At 32.6% G+C, this 24,712-nt stretch overlaps 1 pseudogene; it reads right to left on the reverse strand.

Moving 5' to 3' along the window:
- LOC100913612 overlaps positions 1 to 23,802 on the reverse strand; it is a 66,072-nt pseudogene extending 42,270 nt beyond the window's left edge.
- Positions 23,803 to 24,712: the final 910 nt, after the last annotated feature.

Genomic DNA, 24,712 nt, shown 5'->3' on the forward strand with positions numbered 1-24,712 from the left:
CACTGAATTAAGGAAGGGAAGAGAAGGTATAACTTTGGAAATTGCAGGCAACTGAATAGATGCCGATTCTTCAACATGTCCTTGAAATCCAGTTTGCTTCTTTGGACACCTAAATGAGACATTTTCTCTTTAGTTTTTTTGTTTGTTTGTTTTGTTTTTATTGCAGGCTCCCTTTTTTCCTCCCTCTCTTTTCCCTCTCCCTCTCTTTCACTCTGTCTCTGTGTCTGTCTGTCTCTCTTCTTTTGGTGTTTTTCTCTCTCCTCAAATTTGTTTTCCTTCTCTCTCTCTCCCTATGTCTCTTTTTCTCTATATATTTGTTTTTCTGCCTTTGTCTTTGCTTCGGTCTATTTCTTTCTGTTTCTGTCTCGCTCTGCCTTTATCTCCATTTCTCTGCCTGCCTCTGTCTCTACACTTCTTTATCTTTCTGCCTCTCTCTTTCTGTCTCTTTGTTTCTCTGTCTCTTAATTTTTCTGCCTCTCTTTCTTTCTGTTTCTCTTTTCAATTTCTGTATCTCTGTGTCTTTATGACTGTCTCTGTCTCTCTTCATTTCTCTATCTGTCTCTTAGTTTGAAGGTCTATTCTCTGTTTCATTCCCATCAAAAGAATATGTGTATTTTTCTAATCTGTATGGATCTTTGTTGGATAAAGATATTTGTTCTCTATTAGGTTGTTTTTTTTTTTGGATGGTCTTCTCTAAAAGCAAAACTTGGTGGGAAGAGGCTAAGGTGGCCTTTGAGCTTACCCTTTCCTCATATCCCTTAATGACTTGTGACCAGGTATATAGTCTCTGTTCTGAATAGTTCTCTTCTTAGACTAGCAATACTTAGATTAGCAATACTAATGGCCAGGACAGGTGAAGTTCTACAATGACCTTCTCAGAAACTGGAAAAAAAGAGCATAAGCCTTGCGTTCTTTCTTCCACATGCATCCAAACAAGTCTTTGTTTCTCTTGGAGATGTATAGACCTGATTACAGAATTATTGATTCATGGTGCTTTTGGATCTCTTTGTAAACAAGCTGTACATCACAATAGTTTTACATTTAGGACCAAATTAGTCTCCATTTCCTTTCTGCTCTTATTTTTATTGGGAATCTTTGGGTAATATAGGGGAAATTCTAAGGGAGATTCATATTTTGATTGAAAATGACCATTTAAATTGGAACTTAAATAAACAAAAATGAACAAACAAAAACTTCAGTATATGTGTGTGTATATACATATATATATATATATATATATATATATATATATACTATATAGAAAGGGGTGAGCAGCTTTCCTAAAACTAATCAACATAAAATTAGGTTTTATATATCTGTACAACCATATAAGTTTTCAAATCAATCGAATAATTAATTAGTTTGAAAACATGTAAACTTCTTTCTGTTTTTGTATCACCAGCACATAGAACTTTGCCTGGTATACATTAAATCCATGGCGAATATTTGATAATTCATTAATTACACAAAAGTTTAATAAGTGCTTACCATGAGGCAGACACTATGATAGATGCTAAGAATATTAAAGCAAAAATAATATCAGTTCTTGCCCTCAATGAGGTTACCTTCTAATGCATTTTTCCTCATTCTTACTTCATTGAATTTAGACCTGTATTTTTATCAATATAGAGAATACTATTTATGCAGATTCAAAACATATCTGTAGCTTGGAGTCTTCAAAAATTGCCTGGAACATTGATTAAATATTTAATGAGATTAAATGGCATGTCCTTAAGCACTCAATGATATGTTTCTGAGGAAAGATTTGAGTGTCTATTCAATTTAAGCTATATGACCTTATTCTAAAGACTCTTTCTGTCTCTCTGTCTCTGTCTCTGTCTCTCTTTCTCTCTCTCTCTCTATTTCTGCATTCTTCTATGTTCTTGAATAATCTTGAGGTCCTCACTTAGTTGGTAGAGATCTGGCCTTCAAATCTGAAAGACATAGATTCAGGCGCTACTTCTAACAAATACTCTGTAATCCTACTTCTTCAGTCCCTTAGGGTCTAAGAAATTGTATAAGATTTTTGGAGAGTCAGTGCTACCTACATTGCTGTTTCTTCAACAAGAGTTCCTCCCTATCTTCTTATCAATAAAATGGCAAATATGGTTAAACACAAATAAAGGAATAGGTGACAGAAAGCAAGCAAGCAAGTAAATAGACAGGCAAGAACCATAGACAGACAGATAGATAAGTATTTAGATAGAGATAATTTAAAATTTAAATAAAATGATGCTTTTTCTTCATATCTTGTTTGCTTTGCCATTTTGAATTTGTTTCCAGGAATTCCAGATTTTATATCTCCTTTCTGTCTTTATGATTTCTTTACATATGTGAGAGAGAATCTTCTCTCAGTCTGGGCAGTAGACTAGAACTTACTTGAAGGCAGGAAACTTTCCTTATCTGTTTCACATCTTTACTAGCACAATGTTGAGTGCACAGGAAACACTTAATAAATGTTTATCATTTTCATTATATTTATCTTTAACATTTCCCAGAATTCAACCATCTGGGCCCATGACTGGATGTATTAACATGAGAATCTAGCACTTCCAGTATAATAGTTCTTTGGAGTCAGTCTGGCATAGCTAAGCATATGTAACACAACTGGATTAATTGTATAATGATGCAAATGGCACATCAGCACAGTAAATACGATGTGGAAAGGCTCTATGGGATTTCCAAAATGGTTTATGGTAGTGAATTATCTTACTGTGAAAAGTCACATCTGATATGAAAAACCTATTACAATACAAAGCAGGCTAGCTTTTTATGTGACAGGCATTATGCTAAGAACTAAAGAAAACAAAGAAAACAAAGAAAAGAAGAAACATTCAGAAGTTGTTAGAGTTCTTCAGGTTCATTAGGGTCATTGTCTCTGTCTTGATTTAAGCAGAATAAATCATTTTTCCCTAATGGGAATGAATTCAGCTTCCTTAAAGTTTCATTAGAGTAAAATGATCATATTGATCATCACATTCATCCTTTCTAATTTAGGCTTCTTTGCTTTTTTTTTGTATGCTTGTTTTCCTTTCCTCAAATATGAACTAAATTGGAACTTACATTTCAAATGGTCAGTTGAATTGGTTGATTTTGAATGACTCTTGATCATATTCCACTCTTCAAAAGTGTCTTTTTGGCCAATGAACTCTGTTATTGCTATAATGAGTTGGGGGGAGGAATGATAACAGTATTTGGGGGATAGTCTTTCCCTTATGGTCTAGCAATTTTTGCCTTATGACATGAACTTATTTTTTTAAATTACTGACACTCTTTTTCTGGAACTCACCCTTTGCAAATTATCTACTATCTCTGCAACCTTAGCAGTTGGCATCTTCCAAGTGGTGACTTCAGAAAAGAAAAATCCATCAAATGTGCTCCCACCCTTGTTACAATATCTTTCTTCTTATGGCAATCCTTAGGTTTTCTGATAAATGGGGAACAGTAAGAATTTGGTACAATAGCCTAAGTAAAGAGCTGCCTTCTACAAAACCCAAATGGATTCTCTTCCTCCTGTCATGGTCAAGTATATTACCTTTCCTGCCATTCCCCGTCCTATCTACACAGTATCAGCTGATAGCCTAGCTTGGGAATGATTTGTGCCCTACTGTTCTCTTACTTAGCTAGTATCTCTGTTTCCTTTAGATTCCTCAAAAAAGTCCTTTGACATCCCCTTAAATAAAACCAACAGAAGGTCCTATATCTTGGAATCTACTCACTCTTTTCTAAACCCCAGCAGAGGAACATGAAAATTGTTTCAGATATTACAAATAAATGGATTTTCTTATGTGCAACAATATAATCCATACAAAGTATTTATGAAAGAATTACTGAATGAAAGGTATGTTGTATGATGCTCATGCTACAAAGTGAAGAATAATAAATGATGTCAAAGAGTTTACATTCTTCTGTATATACAAAACCCCAAAGTTACTGCAACTTTTCCATTTCTTTCCTTTTTCAGTTGGAAAAATTAAGGCTTAAGGAGGATACTCTTCCTCTCCCTCCTCACTCTTAATATCCAACCTTTTTTGTTATATTGCTTTCCATTTCTACACTGAAGAAATGAAGCTAAAATAACACAAAGAAAACTTAGGGAAAAAACACAAAGAAACTTAACTTGATCTTACGATTCCTTGGAATACAATGAATTCCCCAACTTACTCACTCTTTTCTAAACCCCAGCAGAGGAACATGAAAATTGTTTCAGATATTACAAATAAATGGATTTTCTTATGTGCTACAATATAATCCATACAAAGTATTTATGAAAGAATTACTGAATGAAAGGTATGTTGTATGATGCTCATGCTACAAAGTGAAGAGTAATAAATGATGTCAAAGAGTTTACATTCTTCTGTATATACAAAACCCCAAAGTTACTGCAACTTTTCCATTTCTTTCCTTTTTCAGTTGGGAAAATTAAGGCTTAAGGAGGATACTCTTCCTCTCCCTCCTCACTCTTAATATCCAACCTTTTTTATTATATTGCTTTCCATTTCTACACTGAAGAAATGAAGCTAAAATAACACAAAGAAAACTTAGGGAAAAAACACAAAGAAACTTAACTTGATCTTACGATTCCTTGGAATACAATGAATTCCCCAACTTTCTGATGCTAAGGTGAAGTTTAATTCTTCAAGAAACACACACACACATGCACACAAACACACACAGAATTCTCAAATAATAACACACTTACATCAACATATATGTCCCCACAAGTTCATAGACATATATATTAAGGTGAAATTGAATTGTTGTTTTAGGAGTATAATTGTTTGAGGATTATATGTGTTTGTATATAAACAGATATGTATACATATGTGTGCTTGCATGAACTTGTATGTTTAAACACATATATTTGGTATTTAGCATATATAATGTATATTTAGTACTCATGTATATAAATGTGATTTGTGCATGAACATAGCATAAAAATAGAATAGAATATGAATTCCTCCAATCAACAATTAAACTTTTAGTAGACTTATTTAAAACATTATTCAATGTAATTGGATTCTACCTTTAGAAATTTGAAATTCTACCTTTAGAATACTTTACCCATATTTCTCAGATTCTTCCTCTGGTCTTCTTTTTTCTTTTAAATATTTCATCAATTCATTACCATAAGATGTAGCATTGACAGGCTATAAATGAATTCAAAATGATTTTTGCACTTTATCAATAAGAGAATCATAAATTGTTACTAAGGAATAAAATTAAGGTTGATGTCAGGTGGCATAATTCTATACTTTCATAGTATGGGAATTCTTTCAGGAATTGAATACTGAGTGTGTTCGAATGTGATAATTCTTTTATTTTTATACTGACTCAATTTATATAATGTTTTACATAATACATTCCTGATAATACCTCATAGCCTAGCTAGGGAAAGTATTCCATTTTATGGAAAAAGAAATTCAGCCTCAGAGTTAATGAGAGTTACTGTTAAGTATCAAAATTTGGACTCCAATATTATTAGACCTTAAGGTAAGTATTCTTTCTATGACACCACCTTATTTTTTCTTTAATTAATATATGATCTAATCACTATGATTTTCCCCTCATTGGTCTAGAGTATAATTAATTTGAAATCTCGATTTTCCATGATAATTTTTTAAAATATATATTTCTTCAGAAGAAAACGTTTTAATTAATGTGCCTTTTGCTCTATAAACCTTACTAAGCAAATTAGAGATGAAGAGAGAGAGCAAGAGAGAGTGAAAAAGAGGAAGGGGAAAAGGGAGGGAGGGAGGGAAAGAGAAAGAAAGAGAAAGAGAGAGAGAGAGAGAGAGAGAGAGAGAGAGAGAGAGAGAAAGAGGACAAGCCTTCATATGTAATTATATATTCAGGAAAAAAACCACCAGAATAACAATTTCATAAAATATATGTCTCTGTGCATTTTTAAATTTATCAACTCTCTGGCAGAATATGAATGGTGTGATTTTTCTTCATTATTGTGGACTCATAGTATTTCATTGCATTTATCAGAATTTTTATGTTTTTCAAATTTTTTTTTCTTTTCATAAAGATTTTGTTGTGATATAGATTATTTGGATTCTATTTACTTGGCTATTACTTAATATACATTAATTACATCATAAGTAATAATACAATAGTAAGGAAGAAACTTGTACTTTAGAAGAAATGTTTTATTCTTTCAATATTCATATCTTTTGGTCATTTATTTGCAGAGGAATAACTTAGATCTATGAATTTAAGTCATTGTATAACATTTTAAAAATATAAACTTTATCAAGAAACTGGTTATAATAAAATATCTACAATTATCTTTTTCCCTTTTCAATTTTCAATACATTAGAAATGTTGGTGCAAAAACTTTGAAATGTAATATATTTAATAAGAATTATATATTTTATCTTTTGTAATCCTTTCTACTACTTGTTTAGGCATGAACATTCTCCCTATCCACCGATCCAAAATCCAAAATCAATTTCTTCCTTGCTCCACTAATTTGTTTATAAAGTGACTTTCTATATCTAGTTTATTTAATCATTTTGAGTTTATTTTGATGAATAGTGTATCATTATTTTCTGTGATTCTTATGAGAAGGAAATTTAGATTAACAGCAATATAACTATGTGGGAAATTTTGTTTAAATTTGCTTTTCAATCATCTTAAATCAGTATGATTATATTATCTAAAACAAAAGAAAACATTAAAAGAGATGTAAAAGAATAATAAAAAAAGAATGACTAAAGGAATGAGCAAGAATAAAAGATTTTCAAGGATAATATTTACTGTGCAGTAAAAGAAAGTGAAGATAAATGTTTGGAGAAAAAACATAAACAACTAAATACTAATTTAGTTAATAGTGAATATTATTCACTTGTTAATAGTTAATAGTGAAGTTAATAGCGATCAGAGATAATTACAACCTTATTGAAATAGCTAAAGAAAGAAACAAGGTAGTAAATTAGATTTCCTAAAAGAAAAATTTTGAAGGACAAGAAAATTAGTATTTTTGAAAAAATATAGGAAATACTAACAAGAACAAAAATGATACTTTGTATCATGATTTCCCAGTTATTTTTAGCATATCCATCCCCCTACTGATCACAAAAATTAAACACAAGTTTATAAATAAAACATATAAACAAAAATAATTGAAGCAGTGATCACAAACAACAAAATAGAAAGCATTCTGACTTTGTTTGCTGGTCTCCTTTGAAGAAGGAAGCATATTTTATAATCTATTCACCAGTATCCTTATTGCTTGTTTGTTTTCAATTACTCAGCATTCAGATTTCTTTTAGCAATCTTTTGGTAGCAGGGTAGAATTTTGTTAGCCTGTTGATCAACTACATATCTGATGTAATCTCACATTTTCCCAGTTTTACTGTTTCTGTGGGTAAAAATAACCCCAAATTACCATTTAAAATCCTTACATCTTGCACTAATCTATGAAAATCCAGATGTAATGGAACACATGCCAGAGGGTGGGGAGTGGGGAGGCAGAAATGAAACTAGAATGAGGAGAAAACTCATTGCTTGGAGGAAAATAAACTTTGCATTAATCATCTCTGATAAAATCTACAGTATGTGGATAATTGGCAGAAATATCTAAAACTAAATACTATTGGTTAATAGTTAAATGCCCAAAGTATATAAATAGCTTATTTTAGTATGGGTGTATATGTAATATATATATTTGTACATATGCATATGTGTGTATATGTATTTGTGTATGTGATGACATTTGTCCATTCATTTTGATTTCTCAACCAAGTTTATCTATGTCTCCTTTGTGATAAGCAAATACATCCACAACAGTAGCTACATTAGACACCACTCCAATCTCATCTCTCTATACTGAGGAAGAGATATGTTTGGTTGCTTCTTCCCCAGGACTTTTGAGAAATAGTAAAAAAAAAAAAAAAAAAAAATCACTTATCATTTGCTATGAGAAGACCTTGGATGAAGTACTAAGAAGAAATACAGATGTTCACATGATTACATTAAGCATTCAAAAATAGGCTACCAAAGCCCATTAGGGACAAAAATAAGTATGTCAATGGTATAAGCATAGAGTGGAATGCATTTTCTGCCCAAAAGTACAGAGTTCTGTTTCTCTGCCCTTACATTTCACTGTTGCTGCTGGTCAAATTGACAAGGACTAAGAGGTAAAGTCAATCAGATTTGACTTGGACTGCTACCCTGCCTATGAATCACAAGTATTATTAGAATCTGTTAATAATTTATATACATAGATTAGATGAAATTGATTAAACTCATTATGATTAGATGATTCTTGCATTTTTACCTAAATTAAGTGAATTATAAACCAGTACTGGTACATAAAACTTTTTTGGTACATAAATAAGCAAACCATTGCTTAAATATTTAATCAACCAATTTGGATTTGCAGATTAGCTGTGAAACATCCAATGAAAATACAAAAGGCAAATACTGAGTCTCTGAATGCCAAACCAGCACTACAAGGAAGTCAGCAGCATTGTCCCAGGGAAGCCTACAGCCATCATCACCTATAGAGGAAGCTTGGGACAATATCCCCTTTGTCTTGAAAACAGAGCTCAGCCTTTTAAAAAAATTAGCAAAAAAAAATCTGACCATAAATAGCTTTTATGAAGGAAGAAAACAAACCTTAAATCCTGAGAATCCTAAAGGCAAATCATCTCAAGATGAAGCCTCAAAGGGTGATATGAGTTGGTCCCCATCTCACAAAGCTCTCTTGAAAGAATTCAAAAAGGATCTTAAAAGACATTTAGAAGAAAAATGGGGAAAGAAAATGAAAATTTGGAAAAAAAAACACAGAAATTATCTGAAGAAAACTTCCAAAAAGCAGATTTAGTAAAAGGGAAAATCATATAACTTCTTATAAAATAGATATGAAAAGGAAAGCAATTCATTAAAAAACAAAATTTGTGAAATGAAAAAAAAATCCAAAGAACAAAACACCCCATTTAAAAGTTCAATTTGCTGGATGAAAAAATTTGCTGGAGATTTAAGAAAAAGAAAGTAACTGAAGAAAATAATTCACAAAAATTAGAATTGAACAAATGGAAGTGATTGACTCAATGAGACTTCAAGAATCCATCAAACAAAACCAAAAATGGAAAAAAATAGAAGAAAATGTAAAGTATCTCATTGGAAAAACAACTGACTTGGAAAATAGATATAGAAGAGGCCATCTAACAATTATTGGAATTCCTGAAAACCATGATGCAAAAAAGAACCTAGACATTATCTTTTAAGAAATAATCAAGAAAAACTACTCTAATGTCCTAGAACCAGAGGGGTTCTAGCCATTGAAAGGCACTGAGTGTAGGCAATGCACAGACTCGGGTTGCTCTAGGCTCCCTGTGCTAGAGCTTCTACTGGGAGAAATCTATAGCAGTGTTGACTACTTTGTCTTTATTGCAAGCCAGTAGATTATCAGACTAGTTGATTAGCTGTAAAACATCCAGTGCAAATACAAAAAGCAAATAGTGAGCCCCTAAACCATACAATATCATGGGACCTGGCCATACCCACCCAGCACTGGAAGTTAGTCAACATTGACCCAGAGCAGTCACTGTCCCTTGTAGAGGAAGCTTGGGACAATCTCCTCTTTGCCCTAAAAGCATACCTCAATCTTTTTTTAAAAAAATGAACAAAAAAGTAAAAATAACTCTGACTATAGACAGTTTTATTGAGAAAGAGAAGAACAGATTTCAAACCCAGAGAATACTAAAATCAGATAATCTCCTGATAAAGCCCCAAAGAGTGATATGAATTGGTCCCCATCTTACAAGGCTCTCTTAGAAGAATGCAAAATGGATCTTTAAAGAGAGTTAGAAGAAAATGGGGAAAGGAAATGAGAACTTGGCAAGATGGTTTGGAAAAGGAAATATAGAAATTATCTGAAGAAAATTTGTTACGAAATAGATTTAATGAAATGGAAAAAAGCATATAACTCATGAGAAAATAGATGTGACAAAATGGAAAAAGAAAACCACTTCTTGAAAAACAGAATTTGTGAAATGGAAAAAAAAACCATAGAACTAAAGAATTCATCTAAAGATTCAATTGGCCAAATACAAAGAGAACTAAAAAAGATAACTGAAGAAAATAATTCACTAAAAATTAGAACTAAACAAATGGAAATGAATAAATCAATAAGACATCAGTCTTATCAAGTCAAAAATCAGTCAAGCAAAACAAAAAAAAATAGAAAAAAACAGAAAAAAATTTAAAATACCTCACTGCAAAAACATCTGACCTGGAAATATATATATATATATGAGAGAGACAATCTAAGATTATTCGACTTTCTGAAAACCATGATAAATATAAGAGCCTAGACACCATTTTTCAGGAAACCATCAAGGAAAACTGTCCGGATGTCCTAGAATCAGAAAGTAAAATAGCCATTGAAAGAATTCACTGATCACTTCCTGAAAGAGGTCACCAAATAAAAACTCCAAGAAATATTGTATCTAAATTTCTAAGTATTGGACCAAAGAAAAAATATTGCAAGCAGTCAAAAAGAAACAATTTGAATATTGAGGAGCAACAATCAAGGTTATCCAGAACCTAGCAGCTTCTTCCATAAAGGATCAAAGGGATTGGCATCTGATATTCCAAAAAGGCACAGGCACTTGGGATGTAGCCAAGAATAAACTGGTGAGCTAAATTGAGCATTATCTCTTAGAGAAGAAGATAGACATTCAACAATACAGGTGAATTTCCGTTATTTCTGATGAAAAGACCAGAGCTGAACATAAAATTTGACCTTCTAAACACAGAGCTCCAGAGAAGCATAAAACAGTAATAAAGAAAGAACTCTTGAGAACTATAACTGTGTTATGGGTATGCTTAGAGAGTACAGGCATAATTTGAGTTTATTGTGATGATATAAAAAAGAAATTAGATGTGGAAAGGGGATAGTTGTAGTGTTCTGTTTAGCTTTCTGAAGATCTTTGGACCAGCCTTCATTTCAACTGAGTAATCACCAGAATAGCCAGGAATAAAGTCCAAATTCTTTATTGTCTCCTTCACAGTCTGTCTTCTTGTCTGGGGTTTGGGCTAGCTTTCTGGAGGCCCTTCAGAGGAGCCTTGGTCTCAGTGGAGAAATGAAGAAGGACAGGCCAGCCACCACAGTGGTGGGAGATGGAATAAATGTCTCTAGTCATTTGTTGGCTCTTATATACTGTATTATAATTACATCATCATAGGTGTCAATCTTGTATAATAGGTGTCAATCTTGTAGAACTATATTAAGTATCAAGTACATATACTGAACTAGAGAACTATTAATCACCATGCTAAATTAGATAACCATTGTCTTATCAATTCCTCTGAGTTAACACCTTGTTTCAAGTATGCTTCTCCAGAGTTCTGTCTCTCTATATCTTATATTTAAAAAGAGGTAAATGGAGGTAAAATGAGGGAAATTATGTCTCATGAAGAGGGAAAGAAGATTGAGGAAAATTATAATTGAGGGAAAGAAGAGAGGGGTATAGAAGGCCACAACTCTGGAAAGGTATACTTGAATCAAGGACAGCAGGGTGCTTATAGTATTTTTAAACACCTCTTCAATGTGATTGATGGGATCATAGTTATCTACTTAAACATACATTTAATGTGATATAATGATGTAATCACTCTAGTTGGAATATACTTAGTGTGACAGCTGGTACATAATTAGTTGCTATAGTGATGTAATTATACTGAGGTATTTAAGGACTGAGAGGACTGGGAATGGAGAGTCTCAGCCACAGACACAAGAAAATATTCCAGACTTCAGACTCCATCTTTGACCAGCCTCATGGTGGCTCTCTTGCCTTTATCACTTGTCCACCTAACGACCAAGGCCCATCCAGAAATCCTCCAGAAAGCTAGTCTGGACTTTGTGTGAATCTTACTTTTATCAGATTTGGCTCAAAGAATATCAGGGTTTTACAGAGAAAATTATCATATAGAGAAGTGGGAGTGGAAAGGAGAAATTAAAGGGAGAGGATAATAGAAGTAGTAGGAAAAAGGTATAAGAAAAAGAGAGGGGCTGTAAAGAAAGGGATGTTTGAGGAAAGAGGTGGTCAGAAGCAAAATACTGTAAAAAATGGAAAGGGGGAAAGGAAAGAGAAAAGAATAATTTGGGATAAATAAGATGGCATTAAATACAGAATTAGTAATTTTATTTAACTGGGAATGTGAATTTGATGAACTCTCCCATGAAATGGAAACAGATTTGCGACTGGATTAAAAGTCAGAATTCTATATTATGTTGTTTGCAACAAACATTTAAAACAGAGTGATACATTTAGAGTAAAGGTAAAAGGCTGGAGCAGAATCTACTATGCTTCAAGTGCAGTAAAAAAGTAGGGGCAATGATTATGATCTCAGATCAAGCAAAAGCATAAATAGATCTTATTTTAAAAAGATAAGGAAGGAAATATATCTTCCTAAAGGGCACTATAGGTAATGAAGTAATATCAATACTAAGCATCTAATTCCTAAAGGAGAAGTTAAGAGAGCTGCAAGAAGAAATAGAAAGCAAAACTATACCACTGGAGAATCTCAAAATTTTCTCTCTGATCTAGATAAATGTAACCACAAAATAAATAAGATAGAAGTTAAGGACATATTGAATTTTTGAACAGTTATGTATGATAGATTTTTGGAGAAAATTGAATGGAAATGAAAAGGAGTAAAAAAAAACAACTAATACAGCAAGATTTACACATGATTAACATATATTATATTATTTGCCATTTAGGGAGAGAGTAGGGAAGAAAAAAGTAGAACACAAGGTTTTTGCAAGGATGAATGTTGAAAATTATCCAGGCATATATTTTGAAAATAAAAAACTTTAATTTAAAAAATGAGATATTTGCTGAGATTTGAGTAAAACAGCAGTTAGAGAAAAAGTGAAATAGTTTGCCATGCCTAGAAAAGAGCCAGTAACAATTCCAAGAGTGAAGGAGATGTAAGATGTAAGAAAATTGCAAAGCTAAAAAGAACAAAGGTTTTTAAAGGCTTTGAAAGCCAGTAGAAATTTTATTTGATCCTGCAATCATTTATGAACCAACGGTCTTCATTTTACCTGATTGTGGTCGACAGTTATGCAATGGATATTACTGAGAAAATTGTATCCAGTGACCACAGATTCTGTTATCTTCTTTGATGATTTCAGGGATTATATTAGAAGCCATCCAGTGGAATGAGAAGCATTAATATTTCCAGAGCTGTTCAACTCAATCCTATGATATAAATATTAGTTTTTGAGGGGAGAGGGTATTTGGGGTAACTGATATGATTTATCTGGCACTTCACCTCATTTCATTCTCTCAAGGTACTATTCTATAACTCCTATAAATGGATTGTTCTCTTCTTTTTTCACCTTTTTCCAATTTGTAGTATGTCAGGCAAGATATTAGTGATTTTAGTGTTTCCCTTACTATTAGCATTTTTACACATGATTATTTATAAATTTCAATTCTTACTTTTAAAGCTGTTTATATACTCTGACCATTTATCTATTGGATAATGACTTCTAGTAGTATACATTTGTGCCATTTCCTGTTGGAATCTTTACAAATTGTTAAGCCATTGGAGTTGATAGAGACAATAGTTATCTAATTTGGCATGGTTCAATATGATTGATTTGATCTAAGAAGGAGATATTTTGGGCCAGAACTTGAAACAAGGTACTAAGTACAACTGATAGAAATGATGCTTGTGTTCACACCTTTAGAGAGCTCATAAGTATCTAAGTATTCAATGAAGTTCACACATTTGGGAGATTTCAGGGTTTAGAAAGAGATATCTGAATTTACACCTCCCTTAGGGCCAGAGAGCATGCTGGGAGATATCCCACAATCCCACCCTCAGAGAAGTAGTATAAATACAGCTCCAGTTAGCCACTCAAGAGAGTTTCTTGGGAACATTCCCAGGGATCAGAAAGGAGCACTTTGGAAAGAATTTCTCCGGAACATTGACTGGGGTCAGAGAGGAGCACTCTGGGAGGAAGCCCACAAGCCCTATCTTCGAGGCAAGAGAGATTTCATTGCATCTTCCATCTTGGTGCTGACTGGAGGCTGAAGAAAGCAGAGGCAGAAGCCAAGGACAAAGCTGCAAGAGCTTTGCAGAGAGATAGGCCTCTGAGCTAACAGGGCTATATTGAAGCACACAATAAAAGATCTGAACTTGTATCAGCTGGTTGCGATTTTGGAACAAGAACTTCACAATTTCCTTATACATCTTAGGCCTCACACTTTTATTACTGAGATTTTATAAAAATGTTTCTCCATCATATATTTTAACATATTTAACATGTATGAGACTGCCTGCCATCTAGGGGAGGGGTTGGAGGGAAGGAGGAGAAAAGTTGAAACAGAAGTTTTTATAAGGGTCAATGTTGAAAAATTATTCATGCATATGTTTTGTATATAAAAAGCTATAATAAAAAATACTAATAAGGAGCTGAATTTCAGATAAATTGTATTCCTGAATAAAATCTTTAAAAACTTTAAAACAATGTTTCTCCATTCTACCATTTTTCTACACATTCAATTTTTCATTTATTTAATTTCTGCAAATTTTAAATTTAATACTTGTTTATCTTACCTTTCCTGATATCTTCTATTCCTTATCTAGTTAACAATTCTCCCTTTAGACATGGTTGTGAAAAATATCTGATCTTATTTTCGTGTTCTTGTTTATTTGTTTTTGATTTGTTTTTGTTATTCTGTGACATATTATATTCAGTTTATGTATCCATTTCGAGGAAATAATTTTACAAAGAGAAAATGTAAACCTTTTTATAAAACGTTAAAATATATGTTAAATATAATGTGTGATAACATATTTATACAATTCTCTTCTTGCACAAGAAAAATCAGATCAAAAAAAGAAAGTAAATGAATAAGAAAACAGAATGGAAGTGAACAACAAAAAAGAGTTTGAGAATGTTATGTTGTGATCCACATTCAATTCCCACAGTCCTGTCTCTGAGTGTAGATGGTTCTCTTTGTCACAAGATCATTGGAACTTGTATCAGTCATCTCATTGTTGCAAAATGTCACATTCATCAGAATTCATCATAGTATAATATTGATGATGTCATGTACGGTGATGTCCTGGTTCTATTCATTACATTAGTTCATATAAGTCTCTCCAGGCCTCTCTAAAATCATCCTCCTGATCATTTCTTATTTCTGATTATTTCTTTTTTCTTAGCCAGTTCCAAATGGTTTTGATGACCACTACTTTATAATATAGTTTTATGTCTGGCAAAGGTAGGCTATCTTTATTAGCATTTTTTCATTAGTTCCCTTGAAAATTTTGACCTATTGTTCTTCGAGAAGAACTTTGTTACTATTTTTTTCTAGGTATGTAAGATAATTTCTTGGAAGTTTGGTTGGTATGGCACTAAATAAGTACATTAATTTAGGTAGTATCTTCATTTTGATTATATTTGCTCAGACTATCCATGAACACTTGATATTTTCCCAACTGATTAGATCTGACTTTATTTGTATGGAAATTGTTTTGTAGTTCCTGACTTTGCCTTGGCAGGTACACTCTCATATATTTATACTATTTAGAGTTATTTTAAATGGAATTCCATGGAATAAATACAAAGAGGACTTTGTATCTCTTGCTGCTGGACTTTGCTGGTAATACACAAAAATGCTGATGATTTCTATAGATTTACTTTGTATCCTGCAACTTTGCTAAAGTTGTGAATTTTTTCTAGGATTCTCTAAGTATATGATCATATCATGTGTAAAGAGTGGTAATTTGGTTTCCTCATTATCTATTCTAATTCCTTTAATCTCTTTTTCTTCTCTCATTGGCAAAGCCAATATTTCTAATATAACACTGAATAGTAATGGTGATAATGGGCAACCTTGTTTCACCCCTGTCTTATTTGGAATGGCTCTAGTTTTTTTCCCATTACATCTGATGCTTACTGATGGTTTTAAATAAATGCTACTGATCATTTTAAGAAAAAGTCCACTTATTTCATTACTCTCTAGTGTTTTTAAGAGGAATGGGTGTTGTGTTTTATCAAATGCTTTTTATGCATCTATTGAGATAATCAGATGATTTTTCTTAATTTGGTTATTGATATAGTCAATTATGCTAATAGTTTTCCTAATATTGAACCACACCTGTATTCTTAATATAAATCCTACTTGGTCATGATGTATTATCCTAGGGATGACTTTCTGTAATCTAGTTGCTAATATTTTATTTAAAAATTTTGCATCAATATTCATTAGGGAAAACATTCTGTATTTTCACCCTACCTGGTTTAGCTATCAGCTAAAGGAATTTGGAAAAACTCTTCTTTCCCTATTTTTGCAGATAGTTTATATAGTATTGGAATTAATTGTTTTTTGAATGTTTGGTAGAATTCATATATAAATCCATATGGCCTTGGAGATTTTTTCTTAGGTAATTGATTAATAAGTTGTTTTATTTCTTTTTCTAAAATGGGACTATTTAAATAATCTATTTCCTCTTCTGTTAACCTGGGTAATCTATATTTTTGTAGATATTCTTCCATTTGATTTAGATTATCAAATTTATTGGCATATAGTTGGGCAAAATAACTCCTAATTAATGCTCTAATTTCCTGTTCTTTGATGGAAAGTTCTCCCTTTTCATTTTTGAGATTAATAATTTGATTTTCTTCTTTTCCTTTTTTAATCAAATTAAGTGAAGGTTTTTTATATTTTGTTGGTTTTTCATAAAACCAACTCTTAGTTTTATTTATTAATTCAATAGTTTTCTTATTTTCAATTTTATTAATTTCCTTTTTTGATTGTCTTTTGTCCTTGAGACAGTTGCCATAGCAATCACCTCTGGGATATACTTGAAGGGGCAGGCATGACCAAGGGTCACCATGTTGGGCTTGAGCAGAGTCACACACATGGTGATCACTCAAAGCCTTGTAGACAGCAGCCAACACCTTCTCAGTGATGTACTGGCAATGTTTGAGATCGTGGTCTCCATCCAACAAGATCTTAGGCTCCACAATAGGCACAATTCCATTCTGCTGGCAAATGCTGACACAGCAGGCAAGCACATTGGTGTTGTTCAGGATTGCCAAGGGAGAGAGTGTATTATCACTGATCTTCAGCACACAGTGCCATTTGGCAAAGTTGACCCTATCCTTCTTGTATTGAGAGTGCTCAGAGTTCAGAGTTTGTTTTTAGAGAGCCCATCCAGCCCCTGTGTGGTGGTTTCTCCATCAGTTCTAGCTAAAGCCACCACACCTTTGTCAACCTTGATGCCCACAATAATGCCCTTGTCCTGGATGATGCCAACAAAGGACACCCTATCATCCCCCTTCTTATAGAGGGTCTCATGGAAAAAGATGATGCCCCCAATGCATTTCTTGATCCTTCCATCAGCACTGAACAGGATCTGGTGACACTGCCTGTGATTTTTCTCCTGTATTCTCAAGCCCAATCTGTGCTCAGTCACTTGGCCATACTACCTATTGACTCATTAGATGCCAAAATGTCCTTGCCTGGAGCAACAATTCAAAGGGCAATGTCTGACAGTGCCTTATTTTTCTCAGGCAACAGAGCGGTGGTCTTCTCTCCTCTTGACTAGATGAAATCAAATGGCTTCTCTTCATGCAGCCTAGTGCATTGTGCACGGTTTCAGGGTGTCTGGGGAATATATTGTCAATTTTTGTATAGGTTCTATGAATTGTAGAGGAAAAAATATACTCCTTTCTGCCTCCATTCAATTTTCTCCAAAGATCTATCATACCTAACTTTTCTAACATTTTGTTTACCTTTTTAACTTGTTTCTTATTTATTTTGTGGTTTGATTTATCTAGCTCTGAGAGAGCAAGTTTGAGATTCCCCACTAGTATAATTTTGCTCTCTATTTATTCTTGCATCTCTATTAACTTCTCTAGAATTTAGATGCTCTATCACTTGGTGTACATATTTTTAGTATTGATATTGCTTCATTATCTATGGTACTCTTTAGTAAAATATAGTTTCCTTCCTTATGTTTTAAAATTTGATCTATTTTTACTTTTACTTGATATGAGATCAGGAATGATATTCCTTTGGGATTTAATTTTGGGCTTACTTTCAGGAGATGATTGGTGAATTTTTTCAATGGCTATTTTATCTTCTGATTCTTAGATATCAGGGCAGTTTTCCTTTATGATTTCCTGTAAGATAATATCTTTTCTTTGTTTTCATCATGGCTTCCAGGAAGTCCAATAATCCTTAGATTTTATCTTTTAGATCTATTTTCCAGGTCGGTTGTTTTTCCTATCATTTCTAAGCAGAATGATACATAAAGGGTGAAGGTAAAGGAATGGAGCAGAATCTATTATGCTACATGTGAAGTTAAAAACAAAAACAACAACAACAGAATTACCATTCCTGATGTCATATTATTTTCCTATTTTTTTTGTTTTTGTTTGACTGATTCTTGAAGTCTTATTGAATCATTCACTTCCATTTGTTCAGTTCTAATTTTTAGTGCTTTATTTTCCTCAGTTACTTTTTTAGCTCCTCTAGTAGATGGTCAATTGAATTGTGAGGGTTCATGGCATTTTTTTCCATTTCACAAATTTCACTAATTTTCACAATATTTTTAATGAATTGTTATCTTTTTCATATCTATTTTGTAAAGCATTATATGCTTTTCCCATTTCACTAAATCTATTTTGTAGGGAGTTATATGCTTTTCCCATCCCTTTTTGTAATGATCCCATTTCCTTTCCCCATTTTTTCTAACTCTTTTAAAATTCTTTATGCAATATTCTAAGAAAGCCTTGTGAAATAGAGACCAGCTCATATCTCCCTTTGGGGCTTCATCTGGAATTGTTTGTTTTTAGGAACCTCAGGATTTGAGGTCTGTTCTTCTCTCTAACCATAAAACCTTTCTGTGGTGAGAGTTCTATTTGTTTGTTCATCAATTTTAAGAATTGAAGTCTTCTCTTAACAGAAAAAAAGAACAGCTGATTTAGTTTGCCCTAAGACAGTTCTGCTGATTGACTTACAGTTCTGGGTAATCATGACTAGGTACCACATTCTTCCAAAGCTCAGTGGTTTACAATTTGCCTTTTGTATTAAATCTGCCAAACCATCTGCTTGCAACCAAGACAGAGTAGCCTAACAGGCTCACGGAAGATTCAGAGGTATGTGGAACCTACAATCCTCTGATTCCCGACTCTAGCTCCTTGCCCCAGACTCATTGTGCTGGGCTCTATGCTCAGCAGACTATCCACCTCCCTGTTTGAAACAGACCTGTTCTGAAGTTTTTTTTTTCTTTTCTTTCTTTCTTTTTTTTAATAGCTTTTTATTTACAAGTTATATGTATGGGTAATTTTACAGCATTGACAATTGCCAAACCTTTTGTTCCAACTTTTCCCCTTCTTCCCCCCACCCCCTCCCCTAGATGGCAGGATTACCAGTAAATGCTAAATATATTAAAGTATAAATTAGATGCACAATAAGTATACATGACCAAATCGTTATTTTGCTGTACAAAAAGAATCGGACTCTGAAATATTATACAATTAGCCTGTGAAAGAAATCCAAAATGCAGGCAGGCAAAAATATAGGGATTGGGAATTCAATGTAATGGTTCTTAGTCATCTCCCAGAGTTCTTTCCCTGGGCATAGCTGGTACAGTTCATTACTGCTCCATTGGAACTGATTTGGTTCATCTCATTGTGAAGATGGCCAGGGCCATCAGAATTGATCATCATATAGTATTGTTGTTGAAGTATATAATGATCTCCTGGCCCTGTTCATTTCTCATTTCACTCAGCATCAGTTCGTGTAAGTCTCTCCAGGTCTTTCTGAAATCATCCTGTTGGTCATTTCTGAAGTTTTTTTTCAAGGTCTCTTCTCCTGGAAATGTGTGGTACTCCAAAAATTTGTGGGTTCTTTGATTCCAAAACCAGTTTAGAAGCTTAATCTACTGTTGATTTAAGAGAAGGTCAGAGAAGGTCACAGAAAGTTGGAAGTGCTAAGGAAAGCCAGATCAGTGATGTATCGTTACTGGAACTACATTTTTTCAATCATTTTGGAAAACTTGAATTTTCAAAAAAGTTACTACACTGTTCATACCTTTTGATACATTCACTTTTGGGTATACCTATGAGCCATGAAAGGTAATTCCAGCAAGAAGAGACCCTTATATGCAAATATATATATATATATATATATATATATATATATATATATATATATATAAAACCATCTGCAGTGACAAATATCTGGAAATGGTTTGTGTTCTTTAGAGTTTTGAAGTGAATAAACTGTGACATTATTGTCATGCAATATTATTGTATTATGAGGAAAATGAATATAATGATTTGGGGTAAACAAGAAAAGATTTATATCAATAATGGAGAACTTGAAAAAATAGAAACAAAGGGTAAAATAACTAAAGCTCTTACAGTATTACTAAAGTTAATGGCTAGCCTTTCTTTTTGCTTAGTATCAATTAAATTATAAAAGTGTAAAAAATGTGTATTGTCAGTCTGGATTATGCTATTAAGTGACTTTGATGAACTCTTTTTTAGGAAATCTACTTTGTAGACTTTGTAAAGGGTTTTGTTTGTATGTTTGGAAGGCAGTAACTGTCAAAACAAATGATATCAATAAATGTTTTAATGTAAACAACATTTTTAAGGGAGGTGACAATAATATACACATTTTTACAACTAATTCAAAACAATACTGGAAAACAACAAAATTCAGTCAAAAGGTAACCATTTGGATGTCAAAAAATTCAAGTTAAGGTACACCTTTATAGTTAGCCAATTAATTATATAAATAAAAAGCACTGATAATTTTAGGGGCAAAGGCTTGAGTGGATTTTTTTTGGTCTGTTCATTTGGGTTTGATTTTTGTTTGTTTCTATTTTGGCAGCACAACAGATTATTAAATAATGCTATAAACAGAAGCTTTCATGTGACCTATAAGCAGCTATTCTGACCATGATTTTGGAAGATTTTGTGTGTAGTGTTTAGAAATTTTCAGTCATGTCTGACTCATATAAAACTGGCATATTGATAGGTGATGAATATATATAGAGATTTGGTAATGAACACCATCCCAGAGAATATTCACTTCCTCAACAATTATTTTTTTTTCTATTTATTTGATATATATATCAATATATATAAAAATATATATTTTAAAAATATATTTTTATTTTTTTCCAAATACATACAAAGATAGTTTGCACCATTCACCTTTGAAAAACCTTGTGTTCCAAATTTTTCTCCCTTTTTCTCCCTCATTCCCCTCCTCTAGGCAGCAAGTGATCCAGTATAAATTAAACTTGTTCAATTCTTCTAAACATATTACCACATTCATTAGGTTATGTAACAAAATGTTAGATCATAAGAGGAAAAATGAGAAAAAAATCCCAAAGAAAAAAAATGTGAAAATACATTACCCTGATGCACATTTCTTCTTCATAGTTCCCCCACTCCTTCAAATATGGATGGCTCTTTCCATCACAAGTATTTGGGAATTGCTTTGAATCAACTCTTTGCTGAAAAGTGTGAAGTCCTTCACAGTTGCTCATCACATACATAATCTTATTGCTGATGTGTACAATGTTCTCTTCATTCCACTCACACCTATTAGCATCAGTTCATATAAATCTTTATGAAATCAGACTGCTTTTCATTTCTTATAGAACAATAATATTCCATTATCTTCCTGTACCATAACTCACCCATTCCCCAATTGATGGGCATCCACTCTTTTTCCAATTCTTTGCTACCACAAAAAGAGCTTCTATAAATATTTTTGCACATGTGGGTCCTTTACCCTCCTTGATTATTTGCTTGGAATATAGACCCAGTAATGGCACTGATGAGTCAAAAGGTACACCCCATTTTAGCCCTTTGGGCATAGTTTTAAATTGCTCTCCAAAATGGTTGGAGCTTTCTCCATAGCTTCTACCAAAAATGCATTTGTGTTCCAGTTTTTCCACAACTCCTCCAACAGTTATCATTATTTTTTCCTGGCATCTTAGCCAATCTAAGAAGTATGTAGCAGTACCTCAGAGATGTCTTTATGTTCATTTCTTTAATCAATAGTAATATATATCTATATCTAAATATAGATATATATAGATATATATCTTTTTATGTGACTATAATGGTTTTAATTTTTTTATCTTAAAATCGTCTTCATATCATTTGGCCATTTATCAATTGGGGAATGTCTTGCATTCTTATGCATTTAAGTCATTTATATATATATATATATATATATATATATTTTTTTTTTTAGAAATGAGGCCTTTATCAGAAATATTGGATGTAAATTTTTTTTCTCAACTATCTATTTCCCTTCTAATCTTGGCTGCTTTCCTTTTTTTTGTACAAAACCTTTTTAATTTAATGTAATCACAATTATCCTTCTTGCATTTTATAATGTTTTCTGGTTCTTTGACCATAAAATCCTCCTTTCTTCACAGATCAGAGAGGTAAACTATCCCTTGTTCTCCAAATTTGTTTTATGTCTATACTCTATATGTCTAATACATGAACATATTTTGACCTTATCTTGGCATAGGGTATTAGATGTTGGTCATTGTTTAGTTTCTGTCATACTATTTTCCAGTTTTCTCAGCATTTTTTGTTAAATAGTTAGTTCTTATCTTAGAAGCTGAAATCTTTGGGTTTATCAAATACTAGATTACTATATTTATTAACCATTGTGTCTTGTGAACCTAACTTATTCCACTGCTCCACTGCTCTTTTTCTTAGCTAGTATCAAATGGTTTTGATGATTGCCATTTTATAATACAGTTTTAGGTCTGGTATGGCTAGGTTACCTTTCTTTGCCTTTTTTTCCCATTCCATTAAAATGATTGACTTTTCAATTACTTATTTTATTACAGACTCTGTACCAACTATTATAAAGGAGTGGAGAAAAGTGAATTGAAAATGTGGATATCTTTAATCAGGAACTTCTATTAATCCTTACCACCTGGAAGGTGATTGACCACTCAACATTATGAATTTTATGAATCTTTCATCTGCTTTTGTTGATCAATTATTCAGTTGCTTCTGACTCTTTAAGACCCATGCACTATATAATTCTAAGACTTTTTATCTTCTACTATATCTAGAATTGTGTCCAAGTTCTAATTCACTGTTTCATGATATTATCTATTCATTTCATCCTCTGCCATCCCTTTTTCTTTTTGCCTTCAGTTTCTGTGAATACTAAGATGTTTTCCAATTATACTTATCTTCTCATTATGTGACCAAAATATTTCAGCTTCAGCTTCAGTATTTGAACTAACACTTAATAGCCTAAATTAATTCCTTTAAATATTGATTAATTTCATCTTCTTGATGTCTAAGGAGCTCTCAACATCCTTCTCTGGCACCACAATTTAAGAGTGTTTGTTCTGTGACATTTAGCTTTCCTTAAAGTCCAACTCTCACAACTTTTTACTGGAAAAAAATATAATTTTGACTATATGAGTCTTCATCAAGAAGAAGAAGTTTTTACTTTTTTTGTATGCTGTTCAAATTTTCCACAGCTTTCCTTTTTTTCAAGGAGCAAATATATTTTAATTTTGGGACTGCAGTTGAAGTATGCAATGATCTTTGAGCACAAGACTACAAAATTTGACATTGCTTACAATTCTTCTGTTCACTAGGCTGTGATGAGATGAATTTCCAAGATTTTGAAGGGCTTTTTTGTTGTTGCTATTTTTATTAATGTTAATCTTCAAGCCAACTTTTGTACCCTCCTCTTTCACCTTCATCAAGATGCCTCTTAATTCCTCTTCACTTTCTGCCATCAAAGTGGTTTCATCTGCATATCTAAGATTGTTGATATTTCTCCCAACAGCCTTAATTCCAGCATTTTATTCATCCACCCGATCAATTTGCATGATTTACTTTGCATATAATTTTTAAAAATTCTCACTAATATAGTGTATGTTGGCAATGTGTTCTCTAGTTCCTCTGCCTCTTCAAAAACCAACCTGCTCTTCTGATAATTATTGGTTTACATATTGCTGAATTCTCACTTGCAGAATATGAAACATAACCTTGCTGTGAAATGTGAGGACATGTGAAATGAGGACTATTGATCAGTAATTTGAACATTTCTTATTGTTTCTCTTTAATATTGACATAAACTGATCTTTTCCAATCCAATAGCTATTGTGTTTTCCAAATTTGCTGGCATATTGAATGCTGTACTTTAACAGTGATCATCTTTTAGAGTTTAAAATAGCTCAATATGAATTTCATCATTTCCGCTAGTCTTTAACTTCATTCTCCAGGATGTTTGTCTTTAGATAAATAACCATATCATCTTGGTTATTAGATGATGTTAAGCTCTTTTCTTTTGTTAAGCTTAATTCTTTTGTGAATTCTTTCCATCCCTTCTTTATTTTTCTGCTTCTATAAAAACCCTACCATTTAAAAAAATCTTTTATCACACTTGTTTTTGCAAGAAACTTTCCCTTGGTAACTCTTTTATAAAGTTATTTCTTGTCTTTCACATTCCATTTTTTCCCCTCCCATTTGTTATTACTCTTTGATATTCTTTGGAATTTTAAATTCATGTGGGTACATTATGTCCCCTTTACATTACCTTTTACTTTCATTTTTCCCATAACTTTTTATAAAGAAAAACTAAAGCAATCTGCAGAGGACCTCATTCAAAAATTTCAAAGAATTTGGAAAGAAGAGGCTAGGGGA

The sequence above is a fragment of the Sarcophilus harrisii genome, chromosome 5 (assembly GCF_902635505.1).
Source record: "Sarcophilus harrisii chromosome 5, mSarHar1.11, whole genome shotgun sequence".
Lineage (NCBI taxonomy): Eukaryota > Metazoa > Chordata > Mammalia > Dasyuromorphia > Dasyuridae > Sarcophilus > Sarcophilus harrisii.